We start from the raw sequence: 26,305 nt of genomic DNA, 5'->3' as shown, positions 1-26,305 counted from the left end.
TGGAATCTGCACCTCCTTCCTCCTCCCCCTGCCGCAAGATTCAAATTCTGAAGCTTGACAACCAGGAGTCAGGGTTACATGCCCTCCGGGGCGGGAGGGGCTCTTAGACCTGGCCTTGAACAAGAGTAGCAAATAAATATTCATTCAACCTGTTTTCAGGGAGGACACCCTCTTTGTTGGGACCTGGGTTAGGGCAGGGGATGCTCAGGTTTAGATGTCCTCGAAGTGCTCTTGTCTAGTAGAGAAAGTGACAGATGCGTCGAGTGCCATGAGAACTGTACACCTCAGTACTATTAGGGGTGCCATTTTTTCAGAAGAGGACAGTGGCAGCAGGGGTCCAAGGAAGAGGTGGGCCTGAGTTGGAAGTGCTGGCAGAACAGGTATGAACTAAGCCTTGAGCCACTTGACAAATGAAGATGCTGTGCCAGGAACTGGTCCGAGTGGTTTGCATCCATGAAATCATTTCATCTCTGTAAGCCTATGACCCAGGCCCAGTGATTATCCCAGATGAGGACACTGAGAGACAAGGCCAGTGTAACAGATCAGGACCCTATGGGGCCTTCCCAGGACAGGCCCTCCCCCATATTCTCTGCTTTAGCTCCTCTCTGAAGTATCAAGATAATAGTATCCGATCCATATTTCCTGAGTTTTTTACAGACGCTAAAACCCCCACCAATAGGAAGATGTTTATTACTTGATGACCCCCAGGCCCCCAGGCCTCCTGGAGCCTAAGGACTGATAATGTTAACCCCTGTGACACTGCCCTGATACCTCACCATCAACCAATCAGAGAATCATGCAGGAGTTGATCACGTATGCAGCCTCAACTCCCTTCCCTCACCTGGTCTTTAAAAATGTTTTGCTGAAACCCATTGGAGAGTTCAGGTGTTTTGAGCACTAGCTGCCTGGACTCCTTGCTTGGCCCTGCAATAAACGCTGCACTTCCCTTCACTACAGCCCGGTGTCGGTAGACTGGCTTTACTGCACGCGGGTGAGCAGACCCAAGTTTGGTTCAGCAACACTAGGGCAGGGGGAGGTCCTGCAGTGAGTACCTCTTTACATTTTACACCCCAGGCACCTTTCCCCACTCTAATCCTAGCCCTGCACCAAGAGGTTAAATAACTTGCTGACGTGGCTGGTAGGTGGCTGAGGCAGGATTTGGATCAAGGCAGTCTGACCTGAGTCTGAGCACACAACCAAGTCCCTGCCCCTCCACAAATGCTTACGAGCTCCTACTAGGAGCCAGGCACTGCTGTCAGCACTGGGTATAACGGTGGAAAAACAGATGCTGTTCCTGTCTACAATGTGGTGAGAGAAACTGTGTGTGTAAAACTATAGCTATGACACACACACTGCAAAGGAGAGGTCCATGGTGCTATGAGGATAATAAGGGGTATATGAATCAGTCCAGGTAAGGGCAGGGGAAAACTGAGCTGAGAGCAAAGCCTGGGTAGGAATTAATTAGATGTAGAAAGGAGAAGAGTGTTTCAGGGAAAGGGAATAGCGTGTGCAAAGTCCCTGGGGCAGGATGGAGCATAAGCCACCCCCCCCCCCCGCCAACCCTGGCTGGAATAAAGAGAGTGACCTAGTGGGTAGTTACCTGAAGAGGTGGGCCATGCAAGGCCTTGGAGTTTGGTGTTTATCCTGAGGGTGATGGGGATAGGCTGGCAGAATTTCCAGGAAACAAACAAACAAACAAATGGACACAGAGCCCATGTATTTGGGAATCTGTAAAGGTAGTTTGTCGTGTGTCTGGAACAGAGCAGGTTCCTGAGATGAGGGCAGAGGTGGAGGTTTTGGAGGGGCAAGGGTGCTAGGGGAGGGCGTACTCTACCTGTAGGCTTGGGGAACTCACCAAGAAAGTGGGACAGGGAGGGATTTGACCAAATTTGCAACAGAGTGAAGAAGAGTGGAAGAAGAGGGACCAGAGTCAGGGAGATGGGTAAGGAAGATGTTCCAAAAGTGAAAGGAAGAGTTGGGGAGAGACTGTCCTAAGGCAGAAACGAAGGCTGTGGATCAGTCCCTGGTGACATTAAGGGGGAACAACAGCCAAGATGTGGCCACCAGCTGGAGGTGGAAGATAAGGATGACCACAGAGATAGCTCTCCGAGCTTTTCTAGCTGGGCCATCCTGCTGAGTATTGTCGGTATCCCATTGTGGCTTTAATCTATATTTCCCTGATGAGTAATAATATTGAGCACCTTTTCATATGCTTACTGGTTATTCATATGTCTTCTCTTATGAAGTTCCAGCTCAAGTCTTTTGGCCACTTTTTGGTTTGTTTCTGTTTTGTTTTGCTAATTTAAAATTGTATTGTATTTTTCGTTATTGTTTCATAAGAGTTCTTTATATATTGTGGATATGAATATATGTTTTGTGAATATTTTCTCCCAGTCTGTGTTTGTGTTTTAATTTTCACAACAGTTTCTTTCAATGAGAAGAGGTTTACATTTTGATTCAAGTTCAATTTATCAAATCTTCTGTTTTATGGTTAGTTCTTCTTGCATCCCATCTAACAAATCTTGGCCGACCCGAAGGTCATAAAGATAGTCCCCTATGTTTTCTTTAAGAAGCCTTACGGTTTCAACTTTCATATTGTGGGCATGGCCTGTGCTGATATCCTGGGAGTGGTGAGAGGGTAAGTGATATGAAAGCTTTGGGATGGTTTTTCTCTTGTAGAATGCCAGCTCATGTCCTGGTTCCATCCACCATAGAGCCAAGGACCTGGTTTCCACTTACTTTCAGATTCCTGCCACTAGTAATCCATTCAGCAATGATGTAAGCACCGTGCCCCTCCACTCCTGACTTCCAGAGGGAAGAAACAGACCCTGCTTCCCAGGGACAAAATGTGCATGCATTTTTGGTTTATGTTTAATCACTTCTGGCTCAGAGTGTGGTGCTGGTGAAATCTTACTTGCTTCATCTTTATAAAATATTTAGTCTTTTAATTATATGAACTGCCAAGATTCGGGGGCAGGCTTTAGTCATTTCCCAACTGAGCTCTCAGCACAATCTCTCTGATGGCCTCTTCCGAGCATCTATCACATGTTTGCAATATCTCCAAACTCATGAATCATATTTAAATGCTTTCCATATCCCATAATTCTCCTTTTACTGCTCTATTCAGTTAATTACACTTGCTCCCTATTCATCTGAGACATGCAGTTTGGGGCTGGGATTTGAAGAGAGAAAAAAAAATGAAAACAAACTTCATCATGAAAGTTCCTTCATATTTGGGAGGTTTAATCCAGGTTTGTGTTTCAGCTTGCACTTTGAATTCCTTCTCTAACTACTTCTAAGTAACTCCATCTGCCGCTGGGTTGGTTCCCATCTTTAAACCCACTGGTTGAAATCCCTTTGTACAAGGATCGCCTTCATATTTAATATGTTTCTCACATATCATCATCCTCTCACCCACTCATGTCAACCACATTCAGGCCATATCGCTCAGTTTCTACAAAGAACTGAGTACATAAAAATGTGCACCAGCACAGCCAGCTGGTGAGTAACAATGCTACTTAAAACAACAACAACTCAAAATAAAAAGTATTTGCAAATGTGTGTGAATGTGTGTGTAATTGGGGAGAATAAAGGCATGAGTCTAATGCTATTAAAGCTGATGAGACAGAAGCAGAAATATTCACCCAATGCTGGTAATCGGCCCATAAACCTGATATTTCATTAAACAAATAATGAAATATTTAAATGGAGTATAATCTATAAAAATATCGAATCACTATGTTGTTCGCTTGAAACCAATGAAATAGTGTAAATCAACTAAAATAAGCTGAATTTTAAAAATAAATACTAAAATTAAACTAAAGCGAAAGCTTTATCAGTTTATAGAAATTCCGAGTAGGGATAGGAGGCAAAATAATGAAAGCTGATGTCCCTCATAGGGTCTCTGATGCTCAAGTGATCACTCCCTGCTCTCCCTCTGACTCATCTCCCACTACTTTCCCTGCACTCTGCTTTAACCACACTGAACTCCTTTGTTTTCTTCAGATACACTCCAGATACTCGCACCACAGGGCCTTTGCACCTGCAGTTTCCTCGCCTTGGAATGCTCTTCCTGAAGCTAGCTCCCTTACTTCTTTCTGCCTATATTCCAAAAATTGATGAGATCTTCTTGGGCTTTCTTATCTAAAATTTCAACAACCATTACTCCAATGCTTCATTCCCATCCCACTGCCCTGATGCCTTTCTTTGCCTTAGCACTTGTGACCATTGAGCACAGTATCTTTTTTACATATTTTTTGTTATTTATCATCTTTTCTCTCACTAAAATGAAACTCTGTGAGCAGGGATTTTTGTTTAATTTTGTTCAGTGCCATAGCTACAAATGCGGCCACACAGTTGGTGCTCAATAGATATTAGTTAGACGAACAAGCAAATGAAATCGCAAAAATAGATAATTCTCAACGCAGGGAACAGACTAGTGTGCAGCTGTGGGAGAATCATGAAATGTAAATGTGGAAACCAAAGAATGTCAAAGAAAGCAAAGTTGGTAAGACAAACTGCTGGTTACCAACTCATTGTCCTATCTCTTCTTCCTTTCCGTAGAAAATCTGAGGGGAAAGACAGCATAACAGCCAATGAAAATCTCCATTCCCCAGCCTCCCTTGCAGATAGGATCAGTCTCATGACTAAGTTCTAGAAACAAAAAGTAAGTGGATACTGTTGGGTGGAGTTTCTCAGATACTTCTTAAAAACTTACTGACTCAACTGATAGGGGCTCTCTTGCCTTCCCCTCTTTCTCCTCCTTCTTTCATAAAACATAGATGTGATGGTTGGAGCAGCAGAGGCCATTATGTGATGCTGAGGCAAACTTGAGCATGGATATAGCATGCTAGAGATGGCCAAAGACATGGGGTAGAGAAGCTTGGGCATGAATTGTCACTGCTGCTTCAACACTGGGTTGTCTTCCTCAGGACTTCATTTTATGGGAGAAAAATGAATGCCTGTCTGGTCCAACTTATTGTATTTGAGGGTCTGTATTACTAGTAGTTGAATGATATTACTAAGTCAAACTATTGGGCAAAATCAAAATGCTTTGATTTTGTTGAACATTCTGTAGTCATCATGGAAAAATGTCTGTCTATGTTGGCCATGATTTAACAAACCACATTGTTACCTGATTATGAAGCATCTTCTACTCTGATGTCTGACTATTATAACATCCTCTTTCAAAGCCAACCTACTGCAATGGAGTTACACCTAATTCACCCTAGTTTCAAAAACAAGTTATCATACAAACTTGCACTTGTGTTGAAAATGGCAGCACCCTACAATCATCAGAGATGACTCTGAAGTAGCTCTCATTTCCCAAGGCAAGGACTTGATCAAAGGGAGCTTGAATCAAATCATACTAATAGCTCCTTAAGGTGGTTTGAATATTTGAAAGTTAGCCACTTTCTTCTAAATTCAGAAGTTTTGGACTATGCTTTTTTAGAGAAAACCAAACTTACTTGTTTAGTATCCACCTTTTACACATATTTCAGGGAACTGCTCTTTCCCCATCCACTACATATGCATTGTTAGGTGAATATCACAGTCTTAGTAAAATGTAACAGATGATTGGTCCAAGCTGGAGCATCTGACCCAGTGCGGGCCAGTCAGAGCTCTTCTCTAGGATTTTGGAAGTGGAACCAAGATTGGCAGAAACTGAACACGTGTAAACCTGGGAGCTCTTGCTAGTCATGTTTCACCACTCAGAATGAGAAACAGAGAAATCCACAATGCAGACAAAGAAGATATTGAAGCAGAAAGACATAAAGTGTGTGTGTGTGTGTGTGTGTGTGTGTGTGTGAGAGAGAGAGAGAGAGAGAGAGACAGAGAGAGAGACAGAGAGACAGAGAGAGATTGGGTGGGGATGGGAGAAAGAAGGGAGGGAGCAAAAAACTAATAAACCAACAAACTTCCTTGGTTCCCCCCCAGGGCAATTTGGATGCCCAGTCCCAGCCCATTCCCGGCTCTTGATTTTCTTGACTTTTACTAAATTCCTGAGGCTTCCTCTAATAATTCACTCTTTTTCACATAAACTCGCTGAAGTCCATTTCTGTAACTTGTAACCAAAACTTAACTACCACATAAAGCTCCAAATACTCTTTCAGAATTTGAGGAACAGTTGGTGATTTGTGTGTAGTTTCTTAAATGACACTTTTAAGACCTGTATGGTTTAACTTTTATATTTAGGTGTTGATCCATTTTGAGTTAATTTTCCTATGTGGAATGAAGTGAGGGTTCAACTTCATTCTTTTGTAGGTAGATATCCAATTGTCTCAGCGTCATTTGTTGAAGAGACTACTCTTTCCCCATTGAATGGTCTTGGCCCCCTTGTCAAAGATCAGTTAGCTGTAGATGTAATTGAGACCCTTTCTTGCCTTGGCTCTGGTGACTTTAAGCTCACTCTGGTCTATCTCCTTTGCAGGCTCAACATCTCCCCAGCCATAAAGGCTCAGTCCTATGCATATTTCCCTTATCATGCCATGCTTGCTCCCTGCGTAACGTCTGGCTTTAATTACCATCCATTTGCAGGTGACTCATAAATGTGGATTTTTTTGCTCAGCCCTTTCCGCCGAGCTTCAAACCTGCACATCTGCTAACCTGCATGTGTCTACTTAGATGTCACAAAGTCATCCCAAAGTTCACACGTCCAGAACCAAAGTATGGATCTTTCTCCCCCAAAGCTGGTTTTCCTCTGACGTTCCTTGTCTTAGTGAATGGCACCATCTGTTCTCCTGTTATGAAAGCCAAGAACCTTCTCCCTAACCTCCCATGACTGATCTACCAGCAAAGCCTGTGAATCTTATCTATCTCCCAAATCCATCTAGTTCTCTCCCTCTCCACCAGCACCACAGAATATTTGAGGCCTATGTGGAAAAAAAAAAAAACATTATTGAGGAACACAATTTTTTTAAACAAATGAAGTGACAAATCATGTCCATGGATGGGAAAGTTAATATTGCATAGATGTCACTTCCCAATTAGAGGTTTAATTCAGTTCCAATCAAATTAATTATTCATTTGCACAATCAAAAATGTTTATTTGTTAAGTACTAAGTGTTTATTGGTAAGCACCAAATGACAGGGGAATTTAAAAATTCATCTGCAAATTAAATGGGCAAGACTATGGAAGAAGTTGTGAAAAAGAAGAAGAATAAACTGACAAATATGAAAACATATTATAAAACTACAATTATTAAACCAGTATGTTGTCAATGTAAGAATAGACAAAGAAATCAATGGAACAGGACACAGAATTTTAGAATTTCAAATTTTCAAGAAAAAGGAATGCAATCAGCAGTTTTAGAAAAATTGGTTTTCTAGTTAGAGAAATAAAATGTGTTTCCTATCTTATACTATATAAATTCTGAATCAATATAGAGTTACATAAAAAAATGAAAGGATAAGTATCTGAGTAGGATATGAAATAGGTATATTTTTAGGGTAGAAAAGACATTTCTAAGCATAAATGCAAATGAAAATACCACAAAGGACATGAGTGGTGAGCTTGAATGCATAAAAATGGAAAAAAATGATATTTTAAATATAATTAAAATAAAAATGTAGATATCGAATTACAGAATACAAAATATATACAAAGGGTTAATATATTTAAACTCTAAAGATGATTTACAAGTCAGTAAGCAAAAATGAAAACCCTAGTAAACAAATGGATAAAAAATGCAAACAGCTGAGTCACAAGAGAAGAAATACCAACAACTGATAAACTAATGATAGGTGTTTAACATCACTAATAATTTTTAAAATACAAATCAAAACAATGACTACTCCCCTCATCAAATTCAAAGAGTCAGGTAAAAGGAAAAATTATAATAGACACATTACTACACTGCTGGTGATAATTTAAATGAATGCACTGTTACTGGAGGTTAATTTGGCAAAATGTATCAGTAGTCTTGAATATGTTCTCTGCTTTGAACTAGTAACTCCACTTCTAGGAATTTTCTCCAGCCTAAGAAAATGATCTGAGATGTACCCAAATGTGTCTAGATAAAGCTGTTTATTACAGTGGTTCCTTTAATAGAGGCCACAAGTTGAAAACAGCAAGCAGGTTTTAAAATGTCTAAATGCATTAGGTATGCATATATGATGGAATACTCTGAAGGCACTGAATACACTGTTTTAAAAGAATATTTAATGAAATGGAGAAAAAGAGTTAGAAAAGTATACAGGATTAAAGTGTGGGAAGGAATACAACAAAATGTCATCAATATTTTTTCCTGGAAGGTAAGATTACAGGTGACTTGTATTTACTTGCTATCCATTTTAGCATGGTTTTAGTTTTCTAAAAATTTATTTTTGTTTATTAAAAAAACTTTTTTTTAACATAAATGCCTTATCATTGTAAATTACTCAAGTAATGAGTTAATATATGGAGTCCTCTCTTCCCTACAATCCCTACGTGCTTCCACAGGAGTAATTACTATTAAAGGTTGGTATATATACTTCCAGACATTTTTCTATATATTTACATACATAAAAGTAGATGGTAACTAATTTTACAAAGAGAAAAATGAAGTTACTTAATACAAGCAAAACAAAACAAAAAGAATTGGCTGCATATTTTAGTAAATTATCCAATAATTAAAACTTAAAGAATGAAGACTTCCTTGATTTCGGAGTAAAATCATTCACTTCAATTTTTAAATGCCCAGGGGGGAAAAAACAATGTCTGGGAACAATTTTAAAAGTTGGGGTGGTGGGCAAGTTCCGTTAAATTAGCTTATATAAAACAGAAGCAGACTATCTCCTGCCCCTTCTTTTTTTTTATGTTAGAAAATGTTAAACCAGTCCCTGATCTTTCACTAACATTTTTAAGTGAGTGCATTTTTGGAGAGTAAAAGTCATGTGTGAAATACAAATAAATACAAGGGGAAAGACCCCCAGCACAATAGGAGGACAGAACAATCCACGTGGAATGTCCCTGTCGCCCAGCCAGCTCCCTTCTGCTCCCTCCATGCTGGCGGTGGGCAGCAAGGTGAGGGTGAGGATATTAAACGGTTCTAATCCCATTCTGCTTTATGACTAGCTCAAGAAATGACCTCTAGCGAGATCTGGCCCTTGTTCTATCCAGCAAGTAGATTTTTCTTACAGAAAATAAATTAAAAAGGTGTGACCTTGCTGAAGGCTGGCTGAGAAAATGAGGTACATCTTGTCACGGCCAGAGGAACCTATTTGTTCAATTTGAAAGGCTGCCGCTTTGCTCCGATTAGAAGTTAAGATAAAGGCTGGGGATGAAAAGAGGAGAAACATTTCTAAGCGAGGAAATTAAAGAGCTACATTGGAGACCCTTTCAGCACTACAGTTGGCTTTTTGTGTGGGGTTTATCAGGTCCTATCAGCCACACCTTGTCCCTGTGCTCCAAGCTGTCTCTCCTCCGAGCACACAAAAGCCTGCCATGTAGGGAGCCCCTGAGAAGCCCTCTCCCCGACAGGTATCCGCAGCACTAACGCCCTCCACTGCACGCCGCAGCAGCAGAAAGTGACCCACCTAAATTTTCTTCACTGAATGTAAAAAGACTCTAAGTCATTTCATTGCTTGCACTGAAGGGACCCAGTCAGGAAGCTTCTTACCTTCCCCGCCAATAAATGTATCACATCTAGGAGAATGTCCCCAGATTTACTCAAATAAATGGGCATTGAAATGCCGTTGTGCCCATAAAAGTTTCAAGCCAACGAAAATTTCCACCCAAAGTCCCTGAAGCGAAGAAACCTTCTTTCAACTTCTCTCTTCGTTTTATAGACGTTTTTTATGCTCCAGGATCTCTTTCAACTTTTAAAGTAATAGCTCATACAGGAAAAGAAGCAGCAAGAAAAAGGCTGCGCTTTTCCACATGCTCTAAATTTACATCCAACATCCATTCCCTGGTTCTCTTGGCCTACTGAGGGTCCAAAGGATGTCTGGAGAGGCCAGACTTCTCCACCTAGAATTCACTCACCTTGATCATCTGAGACCAATTCACCTTTCTAGCTTTATCACCCTTTATTCCTTCCCGCATTCCAGTCGCAAATATATTCTCCTCTTCCTACCTCTGTATCTTTGCTGGAGCTCTTGGTGCTTCTGGAATTTCTTTCCTCGCTGTATATTTTTTTCCAGTGCCAGCTATCTACATGGTCGTGTGTCTTTATTTGCAGACCATCTACCTGTTTGGGGAGTGTGTCAGTTTGCCAAGCTTACCAAAACAAAGTACCACAGATCGGGTGGCTTACACAACAGAAATGTACTTCCTCACAGTTCCGGAGGTTGGAAGTCCAAGATCAAGGTATCAGGCCTGACGGGGACACTGGAAAAAACAAACACCAGACTGTCACCTTGATCCAACAAGTGCCCGGCATGTTGTAAAAATTCAAAAATGGAACAGTAGGGAGTTCCCGGTGGTACAGTGGTTAGGACTTGCGCTTTCACTGCTGTGGCCCGGGTTCAATCCCTGGTCCAGAGACTGAGGTCCCGCCAGCCGAGTGGTATGGCCAAAAAAAAAAAAAGAAAAAAAAAAAAAAGGAAAACAAAGGAAACCATAGCATAAGAGGCCAGAGAACAAGAAAGGGCATTAAGAAGGATGAGAAGGATGTTACCCACATCAAGAAGCTAGAGGCTCACTCCCTGGTAAAAAGGGGTGCAGGAGTGGCTCACCTACCCAGTCCTTATGACGACAATGTGGTGGCCGGGGTCCCTTGGGAGACCTGGTCGTCGGCTGAAGCTGGCCTCGAGCTCCCATCGAGGCAAACGCACCATGAAGCCCGTGAGTTGCCACGGCTCACTTCTCTACCTCCGTGACCCGTGGCTGCATGCACTGCTTCTCCACATCACCAAGAACAGGAGGCTAAGCCAGAGCCCTCACCAAGCCTTGTGGGAGTTTAGAAGTTCGAGGGGCTCAGGGGCAGAGATAGGGGGGTCAGTCATCACGTCACCCACAGCCTCTCACTAGCTCCACGGCTCTACTTCCCCGCAGCCCTCCTCAGGCTACACTTCCCCCCCACCAGATCTTACCCAGAGCCCCTCCGCCTCCTTCAAGGGCCCTCCAGAGCCTCAGTTTCTAGCCCAAGCACTTCAAGTGTTTTCACTACAAGGAAAATAGAGGTGAGATCTGGTGAACAACAGCTTCTGCATTTCTTTTTCTGGGGACTGCGTGAGAGCGCCTGGTCCGCAGAGGACAAAGTGGAGGCGGGCGGGTGTGCGCTGTGAGGAGCCTCTGAGTCAAGCCCTCCAGCTGGCTCTGCCCTTCGCTCTGTTTCTTTAGATGTCACCACACAGGAGGGAGACTTTGCTGTTTGGTTTGAGTCGGACCTTTTACTGCTGGGGTTTTGGGGTACCACGACCCAAAATGAGAGGTTCAGAAGGTAGATCCAACACTCTCTTGCCCCCCCCCCCCGGCAAAACACCTCACCTATGACCCACTTCTCCCTTCAGGATCACGTCTCTAAGGTGACAGTGGGGCTCACCCTGACCCACCCAGAGCTGACACTCATTCAACGCGTGGTTGGGCCTTAAACAGAACATTTCAGGTACTTTCACAGTCTGTCTTGGCCCATCAAAATGTGAACCAGATTTATTCATCTCGGTAATGGAGTCAATACGCTAACACTTCATCAGCTACACTCACACAGAGAACTTCTCTGAGCAAAGGAGGGAGATTTCTTTGCACTGATCTAAAGAGTGATTCAAAGGCAGCTGACTTCTGTTTTCTATTTTCAGTATCCCTTGTTGAAATCACGTTGTAAGTGACCAAAAACCTTGTAGAGGGAAGAATGATGAAGTGAAAGAAGGGAAAAGCTAGGGAGACACAGGCAGGAAGCTCCCTCTTTCTGAGGACCTACTATGTGACAGGTACTAAGGTAACTGGTCCCTAGAATGAAAGAAGCTCCTAGAAAATGTGTTGACTGCCTTTTTCCATCTGAGTTTTCATTAAGTGATTTTTTCAGTTCTATAACTTTGGTTTGCTCTAAAAGGACCTTGGCAACAGTTTCTGTCACGCTTCTTTTTCTTAAGCTTTCTTTTGAGACCCAATTTTGTATGTTCTAATTGCAAACTCCAGTTCAAGTTCCTAAAACACTCTCTTATAATTATCACCTAACAAATGCAGTGATTCCACAAAGCCCAAACGTGTCTCATTAATTCTCACAACTAAAATACTTTCATTTTTCTTGGACTCTAAGCAAAACGGACCATAAGCAAAGTGTTTGCTAAAATGACAGGTGGAATTCCATCCAATTAAGACATAAATATTTTTCCAGAGGCTAAGCTCACTGCAAAATAATAATCTTCACTCAACACATCTTTACATGTCTTTGGCAAAACACCTGTCTAAAACTGTTAACACTAAATATTTTGGGAGCTCTGTACTTCAAAGACGTCCCTGAAAACGTCAAGCATTGTTAAAATGTTGAAGTAATTTTGGTTAAATGCTTCTGTGACAACTGTCTGGCTTGATTTGTTTTAGCTGAATACATTCTGAATATTGCTTGGAAACTGTGAATTGGTCATTTGCCAAAAGATGAGACTTGGGCTGAAGTCAAAAGAATTACATGCATCAAAGAAATGAAAAAAATGGGGGGAATCTTTGGGTATCTTCAAAATGCAATTTATCTTCTGGGCTGGAAGCTTCAAAAGAACATTCTTACCTATTGATAGCATTTGCAGTAAAACTACGTGTATACAGTAGAAGTCATTCTGATTCTTTTTTTAAATTAACTTTTATTGGAGTATAGTTGATTTACAATGTTGTGTTAGTTTGCTGTACAGCAAAGTGAATCAGATATGCATATACATATATGCATTCTTTTTTAGATTCTTTTCCCATATAGGTCATTACAGAGTATTGAGTAGAGTTCCCCGTGCTGTACAGTAGGTCCCTTATTAGTTGTCTATTTTATATATAGTAGTGTGTATATGATTCTTGACCAAATTCATACATATAGAGTCACACCTATAGCTCCTCATGCAGAGAATAAAAAGCATATTTTAAAGTACCTTGACAAAATCAGTGATTAAGCAATACAAAATTGAGATGTTTGCCTAGGAACTTTTAGTTTGTTGGTTACCATACTTAGAGTTCTTGGAATCACAGAAGAAATATTAAAAGTAGTAAAAACATCAGTGAACATCTAGTCCAACAATCTAGCCCTTCTGCCCCTACTCCCTCCATTTTTGGATAGGTAAATTGAGGCTCAAAGACCTAAAGCCAACCACAGCTGGTTAACAGAAGTGCTTACTGCGAAGAGCTTAAAAGTTTGAACTGATGGGTACGGGTAGTTAGGGAGACATTTATGAAACATATCAACATATGGTAAAAGTGGAATAAAAATGTTGAAAAGGTATACTGAGGTCAATAAGAAGAACTAAGGTTAACTGGGTAATTATTAATTAATTGGGCCAGGCATTGTGATAAGCACTTTACATACATCATCTCATTTAATTCTTGCATAAGAATGCCCACTTGTCACATGCCACCTCCTAGATGTGTGAAGATGTGGGCTCCTGTCTGGTCATATGAATTAAGAGTAGGAAATGGGTGGTTCCCATTGAGGAAAATCTGAGAGCTGGTACCGGAAGTGGGTGAAAATCAACGCCAAACAGGCAAAATGCACACGTACACACAACCACCTCCGATCTCATAGACACTGGCCGTCAGGGAGAGAGAGCAGGGACTAGAGGGGGGACTAGAGAGGGTACCTCGAGCGAGTACACAGGAGCTGAAACAGTCAGGGGTGGGAAGCTGAGAGATGTAGTTTTCAAACTTCAGTTACTACAGAATTGCCAAAGGAGTTTTGTTAGAAAAGCAGATTCCTGTACTCCGCTCCCAGAAATTCAGCAGACCTGGGGTATGAGGATTCACATTTTAAACTGCTCCCCTAAATGTAATGTAGGTCAAGACCTGTGAACTCTATGTCAAGAGACGTTGGTTTAGATCCTAGGAAGGTAGACCAATTATTAAGTATTAAACGAGTTTCACTAAATCCAAAATAATCGCCAGAGGGAGTCTTTAAAACAAGCAAAGCAGATCTTGACAATTGCTCTCTTTTTCTCCTTCAGTAACCGCACCTCTCACTACCTCTTGGGCAGTGCCAGGTGCTTACTAAAGGCTCTGGGAGATGAGGCTCTTCATCAAGGCGACTTGCTGAAGGCTGGTTTGTCTGCCAGTAACACAAAGACAGATGGGATTTACAAACAGCTTTGAATGCCCGATCAGAAAACCCTGTAGCTTATTATCAGATGTATGAGCCTGATAATGGGAATATAGTATTTTAATGAAATAAGAGGGGTTCTAAAATCTTTTTAAAAAGAGAGAGAAGAAAAGGAAAAGAAAGAAAACACCGACACAATTAGGAAAATATTGAAAGAGTAGAAAAGTAGAAACAATGCACTGGAATTTGAATCCTTCCCTCTTCCCCCCTCTCCTCCTTCCCCCTCCCCCCTCCCCTTTCCTCCTCTTCTTTCTTTTCTCTTTTTGTCTTTCCTCTTTGTTAAATGCACCATTGGTAGATATCCAAGCACAGAGCCACAAATCTTTTTAAAGTGTTCCCCACAAGGGTGACAGGGCAGGAATCTCAGGGAAGGTCAACCCAACCTGAGTCCTAGGAGAGCCTACTCCTTGAAACTTGAAACTTGCCAAGTGCTATCACTTCAAGGCACACAGACCTAAGAGGATTAAGGTAAGTATCCCTCCTAAAAGCTTGAAAAAACAAAGATTAGTTTTTAGCATCACAAAGAAACATATATTTATATAGGTTCTGAGTCGGGGTGGAGGTGAGGAGAAACACTGTGGATGGAAAAGATAAATCATCCCCAAGCAAGAGAGAGAACTTTGCTACATAATTATCCACGGTATATGAAGAAATAGATCGAAATTGAGATTTATGCAAAAGTATTATAATAAGACATGTACTGCAAAACCTTAGTTAGCTTAATTTACTAAGTGAGCATTTGTGATTAGACCAAACTGTGGACTTTTTGTTTCTTTCCACTGTATAAGAAGGGTGGTGAGGGTTATTAGGATAATTAATAGTTACGTCAACAGAGCAAGAAGGACTTGTTCACCTTCGAGAAAAAATACACTTCTTTTCATAACTTCAAAAATACCTTACTATATAATCATGATGGAGTAAATCACTTACATTCTTTTAATCCTCAGTTTCCAAAGTAGTTTGACTCAAACAGTAATTAAAAAAAATTTGGGGGGGAGGTTACAAAGCCATTGAAAAGTCTAAAGGAATCCATGAACCTCAGGAAAATGCACATATATGCAAAATTGTGCATATCAGCCTTCGGCATTGGAAATAGGTTCCTTTCATATAGTCATCAATAAGATCAATTTTTGTCAAAATTTTGTCTTTCATTTTTTTCCCAGATGAAAATGAATGGCTGCTTCCCCCTCCTTCAGAAGGAAACAGATACAGATTACACAAATAAAACAAAAAGTAAACTTTAATTTTGCTTGAAAGTAAATTTCCACTGGAAGGTTCTTTTGTTTGGATTGACTGCGAGAGTAAATCTGTGGATGGGTCTTCGACACAGCCATTCATTGACATCTGACTCATTTCATTTCTTGTTCATTCTGTGAGGGACACAGGCTGACAATACAGAGGCACAGTCATGAACAGTGGCAAACAGTGTCAGAATTCCTGTCGCTCCTGTGGCCGGGTAAGGGTGAGGCTAGTCAGAGAAACATCAGAATTCCCCAAGACTTAAAGTGGAATGCGTTTTACATCAGTCCCTTTGTCAAGTCAGAGAGGTCATCTGTGCCAGGACCTTCCTCGTTGACAATAGCTACAGCAGCAGAAGGTTACGTATTTCAATGTTAAGGCTCCCTGAGCACAAGAAAATTTCAAAAAGCCCTTATAGCCTTCCAGGTGTCCATCAATCTCCATCTGCCCCCAAACTGACGAGGATTTGCCACCATCAAGTGTACTCGTGAGGTCATTCCAACTAGCACTGACCAGGTGCTCCCTCGTAAGTCCTCCATTCCCAGATCACATGTTAAAAGTTTCCCTCTTAGAGCTGATGAGTACATTGGATGGGGCAATGTCCCCTCGCCCACTTGAACTGTGAGTAAAGTAACGGCATATTCTACAGCAGATTTCATCTTAAAATTGAAGAAACGGGTAAATTCTCCACCACCAGTCCTCTCACCCAGAGTAAGTATGACGCCTAAAGGGTTCAGAGCTTTTCTGCAACAGCTTCCATAACAAGAATGGCAAGACCTTGAATTAAGAGATTTATCTTGTTCATTTGATCTTTTAAAAAAATCTGCCAAGGGGCTTCCCTGGTGGCGCAGTGGTTGAGAGTCCGCCTGCCGATGCAGGGGACACGGGTTCGTGCCCCGGTCCGGGAAGATCCCACATGCCGCGGAGCAGCTGGGCCTGTGAGCCACGGCCGCTGAGCCTGCGCGTCCAGAGCCTGTGCTCTGCGACGGGAGAGGTCACAACAGTGAGAGGCCTGCGTACCGCAAAAAAAAAAAAAATCTGCCAAGAATGCCAAGACTTAAAGAAATTCTTCCAAATTGTTTTGAGAAAGGGCACGTTTCTTCTTCCCAATGGTAATCAAGTGCATGAAGATTTACCCCTGGAAACTAGGGAACTTCAGGATTTTGGAGCAAGCCTTCAGTCTGTTTCCACTTTCTGACAAGCCCCCTGGAAAGGTGGTGAACAGAATCTAGCTCTAATATCACGGAGACTCTCCCCTGTGGTCGACCAGATGCCTGTCAGCATTGTTGGCCGACTGTTTTGACACTAGTGGAATCCTGTGAAAAACAGCAGCAAGTTAGGATAAGGTACAGAACTTCTTTATTCACCAAGTAGCAAAACCAGATGAGACGTCAGCTTTGCAGGTGTACAGTGTCTTAGGTCAGATTTCCCCCTAAACCGTCCCTGGCACGGGGACATGAATGCAAGCAGTTTATTTTGGAGGTGATCCCAGGAAGCACCTGTAGGGGAGTGGGGAAAGGAGTCAGGGAATGGAAAGAAGACATTAAAGGGTGTATCATCAAGCTGGTTACTGCTGCGGGCCACTCGGGTGCGGTCCTGCTGGCAAATCCTGGGAGAGAGTGGAGAACTGCTTCAGAATTGTCCCCAGTGAGGGATATTTAAGCATCAACCCCCATTCATCACTGGTTGGGGGTTGTTCCCCTGGAGACACTAACTTCTCCAGCATTTTGATCCTGCCTGGTGCGTGGGCTGAGCCTACTCCAGCATCCAGAAAATATTTTCAGCTTGAGAGTGGGAGGTGTTTACAGCAAGAAGCCATCAGAATTCAGGAGATGGTGAGTCATGATACGGGCCAAGGAGATACGAGAAGGGCATGGACAGGGTCTGCTACACACAGATACTGTGAGTTTTCTTCCAGGTGACATTTGCACCATTTCCAAGAGGCTGTTGCAATTTCTAGAAACAGGTTCACCAGCAATGAGTTTTCCTTGTTGACACCATCCTCTATATAATGGACAAAAACAAGACTGTAAAGAGGACATTGCTAATCTCCTCCAGTCGTTTGATGAAGGGACACAGAGTAGCTGGGAATTCCTCCATGTTCTGCTTCAAAATAGTGGAAAATGGATCAGTGATTCTGGAATGGGTGATGTCACTTGACTAAGGCAGTTCTACCATTTTATTCTTCCTTCCAAACCATACCCTAGCTCAACCATTTCCAAGACACGTGGCTTCAACAAGGCTGCCGCAACTATGTCGATTATTTCAGTGATGCTGGAATAAGCAATCTCATAGGATGCTTTGAAACAAGGCAGGTTTTGGATGGAAATAATGCAAGTTTAGGTAAAGTTCCAGTATTTTCAGAACAAGTCTACTTTCCACTTCACACCATTCGGCCCAGAGAATTTTCAAGATGGACAGAGGGAAAATACTCCTTTAATTTGTTGGCTTCATGCTTCCAGTGGTCCAAACCTCACTGCACAAGAAGTACGGCTTTTTACTATGTCCTGTCACAACCAGTGCTGCAAGTAAACTGGTCTCATCGTATTTTCTTTTCTTTAACATTTTCCAGTTTAGGTGTGGCCTGACTGCATCAGGCCACACCTAAAGTGGAAACAGTGTGTATGTATCAAAATGTTGGAAGATCTTAATTCCTATTGATGGGGGAATAATCTCAACCATGATGATCAACACAGGTTACTATGACCATGTGAATGATTGTTTAGCACACATCTTCCATCTGCCTTATTGCATTCTGGGCAGAGCACACTCCCCTACCCCATTGATCTTGGGCTGGGCCATGTAACTCACTTTGGCAAATAGAAGTTTGGACGTGACACTAGCAGAAACCTTATGTGTCTTGTGTATCCTGGTTAGGCTCTTTTGTTTCTGCCATTCTCTGTAAGAAAAACACATTCTGGGTAGCCACTGGTCCAAAGAGGACATATGGAGGACACCTGAGTCTGACCTTGGAACTTGGAGTCATGAGCGTGAAGTCCAGCCTAGTCCAATCAAGTTGCAACCAATACCCAAAGAATGAAATAATGCTGTTTGCAGCAATACGGATGGACCTGGAGATTACCATACTAAGTGAAGTAAGTCAGATAAAGACAAATATCATGATATCACTTATATGCAGAATCTAAAAAAAAAAAATGATGCAAATGAACTAATTTACAAAACAGAAACAGACTCACAGACTTCGAAAACAAACTTATGGTTACCAAATGGGAAAGGTGGGAGGGGAATGACAAATTAGGAGTTTGGGATTGACATATAAACACTGCTATATTTAAAATAAATAACCAACAAGGACCTACTATATAGCACAGGGAACTCTGCTCAATATTCTGTAATAACCTAAATGGGAAAAGAATCTGAAAAAGAATAGATATGTGTATAACTGAATCACTTTGCTGTACACCTGAAACTAACACAACATTGTCAATGAACCATAGTCCAATATAAAATAAAAATTAAAAAAAAATCACAGAGATAATGTCTATAAAAAAAGAAAGGCATCAATACAGCACGTGTGCAAAATCTTTTTACAGATTTGCAAAAAATGCACAGACCAATGGGTGACAAATAAATGCTTGTTATTTTAAGACACCGATTTTGGGAGCGGTTTGTTATGCAGCATTATTGAAGCAATAACTGACTCACATATTACTGTCTTGTATAAACTAGCATCCTTTAATCCCTCACACTTGCTCAGAGTGAAAAATATCTTGATACAGCTGGATTTAAAACTTTTTTTCCCCAAAAAGTCCATTTTTCAAAAGTAACAAGTGTACTCAAGAAAATATAGTATTTTTAGTGTGTTTTATTCTAACTTCAACCCCAAATTATATGATCTGTGAGAACGGGCCTGTCGTTCTACTCTTCATTTTGGTCACTGGCACTAATTAACAATCCATTACAGTGGCATTCCCCCAGCTGATGCCTTTTGATGTGAACTTTTTCAAGTTCCATTCCCTTGTCGTACAACCTTACAACTCCTCACTCTGCCACAGTTTAATTTGTAATCAAAATTATGAACTAATGAAATAACACGTCTTGTTTTAATAGGATGGTTTCCTTGTTTGTTTTCAAAATTACACCAATTTGCCATTTTACCAAATTCACATCTTTTTTTTTTTTCTAATGAAAGCTACATCTTCACTATCACAATTTGAAATGAGAGGCCTCCTGGACTTGTTGCCTACAATTAAACCACAACAAAAGGAAGCTGAAGTCATTTCACTTTTCATAAGGCTGTAATTATTCTTTAACTATTGGAATATGACATCCCTTAGGAGCTAATTATCGAAAAGCTCTCATCACACATAGGAAATACACAAACAAATCCTTCAAGCACAAAGTAAATGTTCAACATTAAAGAGCTGCATCCAGGAAGTCATACCAATCAGTTGGTCCAGCTAATTACTAATCTGATTTTTGGAGTAGTTGCATTAGATAATTATGACGACTATTCATAACATGAAAAGCGCAGCCTTTGACTGACTTTAATAAAGATCTAGCTGCAAGAAAAAATGTACTTCAGAACCATAACATAAAATTTGCATTGCAACGGAACCAAGTGTGGTAGACATTTTTTAATAGAAAACATTTCACTTATCACATGATAGATATATTTAATATATCTTTTTGTGGATGTCACATTGAAAGGCAAAGCGAGCTATTATATTGATATGATTTCATATGAGCCATGCAGTACTGCTTAAAGCCCAATTCATACTTTAAAATGTGTATTGTAAAATGCTTTTCTGAATCATTTAAGATTCACACTAGATAAATACAGCATATTAAAGGTTATGCTCTGGATCATATTCTAAAGGAATCAAAGTCAGAGTTATATACATAATGTGGTGACTCCTCCAATCAACCTTTTTTTTTTTAATTTTGTTTTTATTTTTGGCTGCGTTGGGTCTTTGTTGCTGCGTGCAGGCTTTCTCTAGTTGCGGCGAGCAGGAGCTACTCTTCCATGTGGTGCGCGGGCTTCTCATTGCGGCAGCTTCTCTTGTTGCGGAGCACTGGCTCTAGGCATGCGGGCTTCAGTAGTTGCAGCATGCGGGCTCAGTAGTTGTAGCACGTAGGCCCTAGAGCACGCAGGCTTCAGTAGTTGCAGCGTGTAGGATCCGTAGTTGCGGCGCACGGGCTCTAGGGTGTGTGGGCTTCAGTAGTTGCGGCTTGCAGGCTCTAGAAGGCAGGCCCAGTAGTTGTGGCACACAGGCTTAGTTGCTCCGCAGCACGTGGGATCTTCCCGGGGCCAGGGACCGAACCTGCTTCCCCTGCATTGGCAGGTGGATTCTTAACCACTGCGCCACCAGGGAAGTCCCACTCTACTCATTCTTAAATGTATTTCTATATCAGGATATACAACTTCTTCTCAATTTTTAAATGGTTATAAAACAAATACTCTCATATGCTGTTGATGGAAATGCTTATTGGTACAACTTTTTCAGACAGCAATTGGTCAATAACTATTAAAACTAAAATGTCGGGGCTTCCCTGGTGGCGCAGTGGTTGAGAGTCCGCCTGCCAATGCGGGGGACATGGGTTCGTGCCCCGGTCTGGGAGGATCCCACATGCCGCGGAGCGGCTGGGTCCGTGAGCCATGGCCTCTGAGCCTGCGTGTCCGGAGCCTGTGCTCCGCAGCGGGAGAGGTCACAACAGTGAGAGGCCCGCATACCGCAAAAAACAAAAACAAAAACAAAACAACAACAACAAAAAAAACTAAAATGTCTATACCCTTTTGACCTAGCCATGTACCTTCTAAGATTTTTATCTTGTAGACAGACTTGTATTAGCACTCAAAAATAATGTATAAGGATGTTCATTACAGCATTGGAAGAGTAAAAAAAAAAGAAAGAATAAATAAAATAATCTAAATGCCAATTAATAGAGGACTGCTTCCTGGTAAATCCATACAACAGGATACTAGGCAGCTACTGAAGACACAGAGAGAGAAGAGGCCTATATGCACAGTTATACAAAGATGTTCAAGATCTATTAAAAATGCGTGAAAAGGTATAATATATACGGTATAATCCCATTTTTGTACCCTAACAAGGTAAGCATATACATCCCAGATAAATGTCCATACAAATATTTTCCATCACTATGTTCGTTTATGCATGTGTATGTGTAAGAGTAGATAGATGGAGAGATAGAGAGATCTCTGCTTCCTCTCTATTTCCCCTGTCACTGTCCAGTTCAGGCCATGGTCCCCTCTCCCTGATAAGGTCAACAGTCTCCTCATTGTCATCCTGCTGCCTGCCTTGGGTACCTCAGGTCTCTCATACACCCAAGGGACCCAAATGATCCATCTAAAGTACAAGTGGGTCCATGCCACTCCTTTGTTTAATGCTGCTCAGTGCTTCCCCCTCTCCTGCCAGATGAACCCAACGCCCTCAGGCTCTAAGTTCATTGAGGGCAGGGACTGAGCACAAGACCTGGCACGCAACAGATGGGCACTGATTTGAATTAAATAGAAGAGAGAGGAATGTGAGAGTAACTATACTTGGGCATGTAGAGTGGGGAGGTCTTCATTTGGTTCCTGGTCATGTAAACTTTTTAAATATCATCAAAATATTACATATTAAGGTTAGAAAATTTGTCAAATACACAAGTTAGTCAAATGCATACTGTAATTCACAAAACACTCATTCATGTAATAAATATTTATTAACCACCTCTTGTGTGCTGGGTACAGTGAATTACAATGGGCTGCAAGGATCAGGTAGACAAGGACTCCTTGCAAAGAAGTCTGCAGGGGGATTTTACAATACAAGGCCCAAACGAAGGGAAACAATTATGGCCTTAAAAAAACCAAAAAACAAAAAAGACCAGGTAACGTATGTCTGAGCCTACCAAAACAGGCTTCAGGGAGGAGGTGAGGGTACAATTGGGTAAGGTTTACACTTGGGTAAGATTTAAGCACAGAGATGAGAAAGGGCTCCCAGTTTGAGAAAAGGCTCTAATCAAAGTTTTCCCTGAGGTAGGAAAACTCACCTGGGTATGGATAGTAGCAAGGATGTGGATGTGGCTTGAGAACAGGGATGTGTTTGTTTTCTATTGCTATGTTAAAAATTACCACCAAGTTACCAGCTTAAAATAACACTCATTTATCACCCCACAGCTTCTGTGGGTCAGAAGTCAGGGCTCAGCCTCGCTGGATTCTCCGCTCAGCACCTCCCAGGGCTGAAACCAAGGGGTTCCTCTGGGGAGCTCCTCTTCCAGCCTCATGTGGTTGTTGGCAGGGCTCAGCTCCTTGCTGTTGTGTGACTCAGGTCCCTTCCTCATGGACCCCTCCGTAGCCCCTCTCACAACACAGCAGCTTGCTCCTTCAGGGCCAGCAGGAGAATCTCTCTGTCTTCCAGAAGGATCGGTCCCTCTTTTTAAAGGCTCACGTAATTTGGTCAGGCCCACCTAGGATAACTCTCATTTGATTAACTCCAAGTCAACTGATTAGTAACTTAATCACATTCACAAGTTTCTCCCATACTCAAGGGGAGAGGATTATACAGGGCACATATATCGGGATTGGAGGCAGGAGTAGGAACCTTGGCAGCTGAATTAGAATATTTACTACCACAGGGAATTCCCTGCTGGCCCAGTGGTTAAGAATCCGCCTTACAATGCAGGTGACGTGGGTTCAATCCCTGGTCAGGGAACTAAGATCCCACATGCCGCGGGGCAACTGAGTCCACGCGCCACAACTACTGAGCTCGCATGCCTCAACTAGAGCCCGTGTGCCACAAACTACAGAGCTCACGCGCCCTGGAGGCTGCGTGCCACAACTAGAGAAGAGAAAACCCACACACCACAACTAGAGAGAAGCCTGCACACCACAACAAAAGATCTCACATGCCTCAACGAAGATCCCGCATGCTGCAACTAAGACCCGACGCAGCCAAAAATAAATAAAATCAATAAATGAATAATAAATAAATCTTAAAAAAAAAAGGAATATTTCCTGACACAAGGGGTGATAAAGGGATTCGAAGGGCATTAGTTCTGGGGAGTGAAAGTGTCAGATGATGAAGGAACTTGATTGCAAGACAAGGAGTTTGGAGACTGAGAATTTTTAAGTTGGATAGTAGCATAATGAGAAGTAGAGCAGAAAAAGGCAGTATTTTTTTTTATCAGAACTCTGTAAAGAACTTGATAAAGTTATTTTACTGGCATGTTAAAAATGGAAAAGTTTTAGAGCAAGGATGGGAACTCAGTTGCATTAATTCTGATCAAGTGGTAGTGGCTGCCTGGAGGGCTGTGTTGGGAGGGTTGGGGCCATGTCTGGGCTTCGCGGGCAGCAGTGCTGGGATCGATTGGCAATGTCTGTTAGGGTGAGGGTGGAGATGAGCCGTAGCTCTGGAGCTGAGGGTTGGCCACCCTGGCACTTGAGAGAGCAGTTTCAGACCTTGTACGTCTGCAAAGGAAAACAGCAAGTCTATTTTCCAGGATTCTGTGGTTTGATCTAGCATCCTACAAAGCAAATGCAAAATAGCAAACATTAGGAAGCTCTTCAAGCCTTCTCCAAATGTCAGGAGCTAGAGCAAAATACGAATAAATTAATCCACTGGGAGATTTTGCTATTCCTTCCTCTCTCTCAGTGAAAAAAAAAAAAACAGCTCCAAAATTTAGGAATTTCTAGCAATCTCTTTAAACACCAGAAAATAGGTCTGCCAGGCAAAGAATTAAAATGCCCTTGCTTTGGACTTTGATGATGCATTCCAAGGCTGCATGGAGACATGTGTAAGGAGAGTGATGAGAAAGTTAATCCTCTAATGATAGGTCTGAGGCCCAGAGGGGAGCTTCATCACAGGGTCATGTGTGGATGCAGAGGGGAGGATGTCAGCTTGGCAGGACACGCACTTACCTGCCCTCCACCGCTCAGGCTCTCCCGCCATCTCTCACATGCCTAGGAGCAGCCTTACGTCTTCCAACTCAGCAGCAAAAATCCCAAGAGACTGATGTCGTTTCCTATAAGTCCAAAAGCTGTACCCTGGGAACTTGTTGCTACTCAAGAGAGTGCTTAAGAAAAAGTGGCTTCAGAGCTGGAAGCCCTGGGGGGCTTCTGGCTCTAATTTTTAGTGGGTATTGTAGATTAGATTACCGTTTGATGGATAGTCTCTCTGGGTTCCATTTCCCTATGTCCTTGGAAGGAGCATTCTGCTCCTCGTCCCCATGTTGGGCTTGACTATGTGCCTTGCATTGGTCAAAGAGACGTTAGTGGTTTTGATAGAGTTAGAGGTTCAAACTGTGTTTGAGACATTGGGTTTGCCCTGCCATCACGATGAGAAAAAACATATCGAGACTAGCCCCTGGTCCAACAGGATGAAAGGCGTATGGAGTGGACCTGAACCCAACGGCAGCTTGGAGTTAAGCCTGTAGTAGCCCAGATGACGTCATGAAAGCTAACAGATGGGTAAGCAGGAATAACAGATGAGTTTTGGAGTGGCTTGTTACAAAGTTATTGTGACAACAGTTGACGGGTGCAGTAAGTACTGAGGCCTTGGGGAAGTTCCTTTTCCTCTACCTCGGTTTCTTCGCACAGTAAAAGGATACAGTGATGGCGCCTCCTTATAGGGCTGCTGTGAGCATCAACAGAGACAAGGCATTTAAGTGGCTTACTGTAGCGACTAATGCAGAAGAAGCACCTAACAAGCATAGTTTGTCACCATAGTTAAGAGAATGAACTCTGGATCCAATTTTGGGGGTTCAAATCCTGGCACTATGTGTGTACTATAGAATGGGGTGGTGGGGAGAGTCAAGTGTGAGAGTAATTTCAAAACCAAGGCCATGTCTACACTAGCAAAAGTTCTAAATCTGGACCTCCTCGTTCAGTTATATATTCTTGCCACCATACGTCACAAAGGCCCTACTATAGGCAAGATCTTGGGATAACTCCTGGGCACACAGACTTACATGGTCTCTAATCTTAGAAGTGTTCCAAGACATGGGAGAGGCAGGGGTGAGGTTCCAGGGGCAGAGAAGAGGTGCCTGAGGAGGGGCTACAGACCCAGGGCGCACGCAGCACCAGTTCCAGGGCTGGGCTGCAAGAGGCAAGTTGCTCTTCCTGAGGCTGTGGACTGAGGAGTTGAGGACCACTGAAGTTTGCAAGAAGCTCCAGAAACTCTCATTCCAGGGAGATAAATATCCAGCACCAACTCAATGCTGGTGGCTTAAAGCTCCAAGTCAAGAATTCAGACTCAGAAGGAAACAGGCTCCCCAGGAGAACACTCAGGGACAAGCCAGACGGTAAGTCTGAGCTGGGTGCTAGGTACAACTCCAAGGCTGGACATTCAGAGTTAGAAGAAGCCCAGTGAGCAAGTAAGAGCTTTGACTCTGCCAGACTGCCTTAAGTTCAAATCCTGGTTCCAGCACTTGCAAGCTGTGTGACCTGGAGCAAGTTACATAACATCTCTGAACCTTAGTTTCCTAAGCGATGTTAGGAAAATAGAGTTATTACTAGAACTCATCTTCTTGGGTCCTTATGAGGATTAAAATCATTAAATATATAAAATTCTTAGAATGGACTACAGTACTGCCTATTATTATTATTATTATTACAGGCTCAAATCCCCATGTCTGAATCATGTGAGCCAGAGATACGTGTTTTATAATTCAGAATTTTTCAGATTTTAGAAAAGAAATATGACACACATATAAAAATTATAGAAAAGAAATATGGTGCAGATAAAAAGATTTTAGAGAAGAAATATGGTACACATAGAAAATCACAGCAGGATCTGGGGCTGTACTCTGTAACCAAATACATGAATATTTATGTAGTGAAATATGTGAATATTTAGATCAAATAAGAACTAGAAATAGCTTCATGGCAGTTCAGG

The 26,305-nt window shown here is 42.1% G+C and overlaps 1 pseudogene; it reads left to right on the top strand.

Moving 5' to 3' along the window:
* The window catches only part of LOC101274314 (mitochondrial import inner membrane translocase subunit Tim29-like), a 75,586-nt pseudogene that overhangs the window by 594 nt on the left and 48,687 nt on the right, over positions 1-26,305 (top strand).

Source organism: Orcinus orca, chromosome 20 (genome assembly GCF_937001465.1).
Source record: "Orcinus orca chromosome 20, mOrcOrc1.1, whole genome shotgun sequence".
In the NCBI taxonomy this organism is placed as follows: domain Eukaryota; kingdom Metazoa; phylum Chordata; class Mammalia; order Artiodactyla; family Delphinidae; genus Orcinus; species Orcinus orca.
The sequence above is the reverse complement of the archived record's forward strand: the minus strand, read 5'-3'. Positions and strand labels throughout refer to the sequence as shown.